General features: G+C 38.3%; 1 long non-coding RNA gene across 2 annotated transcripts; it reads right to left on the reverse strand.

The window, feature by feature from the left end:
• Nucleotides 1–243: 243 nt before the first annotated feature.
• LOC125992069 (uncharacterized) lies at nt 244–4019 on the reverse strand. 2 transcript variants are annotated; one of them, XR_007489516.1, is made up of 3 exons: nt 3874–4019; nt 3378–3433; nt 244–1364 (listed from the first exon to the last, which is right to left on the reverse strand). It is a non-coding gene; the product is annotated as an uncharacterized lncRNA (long non-coding RNA). The 2 variants fall into 2 exon arrangements; XR_007489515.1 differs by having other exon boundaries at nt 3378–3675.

A 4019-nucleotide genomic window follows, 5' to 3' on the forward strand; every position in this document is an offset into this window, starting at 1 on the left:
ATATTTTAGATAAGGCAGGAAAATATGGAATCAGTCCCGCCTTCTGGGAAGAGTGCATCTGTGGGAAGTTTTATCCAATTGTTAGGTTGATTGTTTTAAACATTCTTTATCAATAATGTTTAGTTGAATCATTTTTATGTGTGTTTGTTTCAGCTGTTGTTTTCAAAGTACTCGCTACATAAAAAAGTAGTTAATTTGGAAAAATGTCTTGGTATGATCGATATAATGGGAGAAAGGCTGGGAAAAAGATAAGTCACAATTAATTTTATTCAACAATGTAAACAATTAACAGCATGCAGACACAAATATGTTAAGTGTGAAACACTACTTACCTTACTTTAGTTTAGTTGTACTACATGAGGACACATGTAAAAGTCTGCAGTGCGCATTCACGCAGTCTTTATGGCTTCACACATAAAATGTGTCGACGTCAGCGTCTGGGATAGCGACAACTGCTTCCAACACAAAGGACTTAGCCAGTGCATCTCGGGTGGTAAACTTGACATTACACACAACTCACCCCTACATAATGGCACTATGGCTAAATAATTTTAAAATAGATTATTCCATCGCTTAATCGGATACAATTTTATTTGGATTGAAACATTTGTTTCCCATTTACTCCTTATTAACCAATTATCTTTGTTTATTGGCATTATTTAGTAATTCTAAACTAACTACATAGCTAAGCAATATCAGACAAGAGGGATTGATAGTCATTGTTTTCTAAGGTAAACAGATGTCTGCAAATGTCTTATTTTGATTAAACACAAAAGATAAACCAATCTGCTTTCAGAGAATTATTTTTGAGAGCCTGCAATGAGAAGATTTAGACTATCTTTAGTTACATAAAACGGTTTTAAACAATTACTCGATTATTAGAATACAAGGCGATTAATTTGATAATTTGCTGTTGATTAATCGATTCATTTTAACATCTCTGAGGCATATTTGTAATCAGCCCACACCGCTTTCTGTTGAAAGCAATTCTCATTGTCACGATGACATCACCATGTCTGTAATTATTACTGGAATTATCTGAAAGCAGGAAGCCGCATTTACTGGGTGAATAAATGTCAGACATGACAATGCCCCAGTTCAATTGGTCCTACTGGGTGAATAAATGTCAGACATGACAATGCCCCAGTTCAATTGGTCCTTTCTGAAATGGATGCCTATTATTTTGAAAATACGGACAATTTGCAGGCCGAAAATATACATTTCACATAGGCCACTGAGCTGGGAAAAAGACGGCTCAGATAGCAAGTATGAAAGAGTCACTTACCTGCTATAGTACTTCCTTTCAGAGCCATGCTGACCTCCATGAGTCAGATGACCATTGGGAAAGTCTTTGAAGGCCCCGCCTGTGAAAAAAGAAAAGTGCATTTTGCATTTCAGCACATTTTTCACAGAGCATGGGACAGAAAAAAAATGAGATCATGAAGCTAATGGGAGATTTGCTGGGGAGCTTCACAAAACAGTCACGGAACTGTCTGCTCAGTTTGCCTTAATCTGAAACCACATTTGTGAAATTAAAAGCGACAAAAGGCAAGACTCAGCAGTAATAGCATCGTCTTCCGGGCTAAATGTTCTGTTTTGATTTGATGTGGAATAATCTGGGAAGGACACCTGTCATCTGTTGTCCGCAAAAAAAGGTGAAGCGAAGCAGACATGACAATCCAGGACTGGACTATGGATTAAGATCAGATTGTTTGGGCAATGCAATGAGAATACAATGATGATTTTTTCATATGCGGGGCTCTGTGTTGATTTTATCCACTGAAAAATAGAAAATTGTTGATTTTTGGTAGCATTCATCCATTTTCTGGACCGCTTTGTCCCCACAGGTGCTGCGGGCGTACTGGAGCCTATCCCAGCCGTTATCGGGCAGTAAGTGGGGGACACCCTGAACCGGTTGCTAGCCAATCGCAGGGCACACGGAGACGAACAACCATCTGCACTCGCACTCACACCTATGGTCAATTTGGAGTGCTCAATCGGCCTACCATGCATGTTTTGGGGATGTGGATGGAAACCAGAGTGCCCGGAGAAAACCCACTTGGGCACGGGGAGAACATGCAAAAACCACACAGGGAGGGCTGGAGGTAGAATCGAACCCACACCCTCTTAATTGTGAGGCGGATATGTCCACCGTGCCGCCGATTCTTGGTACCAGTGAGTGTAATTCTAATACCAAAAATGAATTATGTTTTGAGAATAAATGTGGAATCAATTTCCAAACAAACATGTATCCCAATGCCTACATATAGAATGTACGTACGTACGTATGTGTCCATGAAATCTTGTAGGGCAGTCCACTAAAGCTATCAAAATTAATTGATTTAATCGACAAATAACAGATTATCAAATTAATCAACAACTATCTTAATAACTGAATAATCATTTAGAGCCATTTTAATTTATAAGTGTTAAAATCCTCTGTTAGCCTCAACAGTAATCAACTTTGTATTTTCATGAAAACATTTGTATCACTCAAAACAACACCTGATTTTACTTCTAACAATAACCACATCAGTAACTGAATCAGTTTCAAAATGTGTAGTGAGTACAAAAGTAATCCCGCTTGTTTGTTATTTGTTATTTAATTGTTTTTATCATTAAGAAAATACCAAGTAAACAATAGTAAATGATTTTGTAATACACCTACATGCACAAAATTGTATCCAATTATTCGATTGATAGAATAATCGATAAATTCTAAAAGTATTGGATTGTGCCAGGCCTGACTCTACAGAGCTGCTGTTCCATTAATCTGTTCCCTCCCTGACACGCATGTTCAATTTAGTTTGGCTTCCGTGTGAGAAGAAAACATCATTTGCCACAGGCAACTAATCGACGTGCTTCTCATGTGAGACACTTTCATTTAAAAATCTGCTCGCATGCCAGCACATCTGATGCCAAGTCACATCTCACCAGTTCCTTAATGACAATGAGAATTCAAGTTAGCACGTCGGTTGACCTACATGCAAACATTATCATTGCGTGAAGAATCATTTTAATGGTATTAATATTTACTGCAGTGGAAAATGTCAATATTTGGTATGTAATTAGTTTATGTGGACTTTAACTCATGCTTATTTGAGTTACTTATGAAACCTGCATTTGTGCCAGGTCGTTATGTGTCTAATGTGAAAAGCAACTGTATCATTATTGTCATCATCATCATCATCATGATGATTATTGCTGATTTTCATTCCCACTGTCAGTTACTCTCCACCACTTTGCCATTTTATGTTTCCCTCATACAGCCATTAATGACGCAACCAAGCAGATATTTTCACAGAAAATGGGATTTGCTACAATGATGTTGACAAATGCAAACCAGTATTTGTGAACAACTGCGTGCAATTCTTCACCTCACTTGAAGTCGTGTTGGTTGCAGAAGAAATTTTAACTGCGGTTCCATGAAATTCTGAAGGGAGATTACAGAACAAATGAGGTATTTTATCAACAACATGCACACAGTCCACAAAAGTCCTGCAACGTTTCTTGTTCCTGCCTCCCTGGCGAGCGAGCACGTGCGTCATGGCCCTCAGTGAAAACAAACACCCCTGATCCCCCTGAGATGAGACTCAAATCCCACAAAAGCCCACACCAAGCTGTTGCAAATGCAGGTTCGACTCTGGCACGTCTCAGCTTGCCAAGTTGAAAAGCCTGTGACAAATAAAGTCATCACCTTCTTTAGTTACTCCAAATGGCCATAAGAAATGTATTCATTTGGATTTTACTTCATTTAACCATGCACAGGTTCAATAAGAATTGGGTGTAGTCTGTTTTGTATGTGACTTTTGAAAATGTCACTGATATCACTTAAGCAAAACTAAAAGGAATATTTGGTGGAAATTGAGTTACCTTTTAATTGCTTTGAAAGTTGTCTGGAATTTCTGTGTCATTAACAACAAACCCCACAATTTTTAACTCTTTAGACAGAACTTTCCCACAGTGTCGAGTGTTATTCTTGCCCCACCACGTCTTTTCCAAGAGGCTCCGTTGTTATT

Source organism: Syngnathus scovelli, chromosome 22, assembly GCF_024217435.2.
Source record: "Syngnathus scovelli strain Florida chromosome 22, RoL_Ssco_1.2, whole genome shotgun sequence".
NCBI lineage: Eukaryota > Metazoa > Chordata > Actinopteri > Syngnathiformes > Syngnathidae > Syngnathus > Syngnathus scovelli.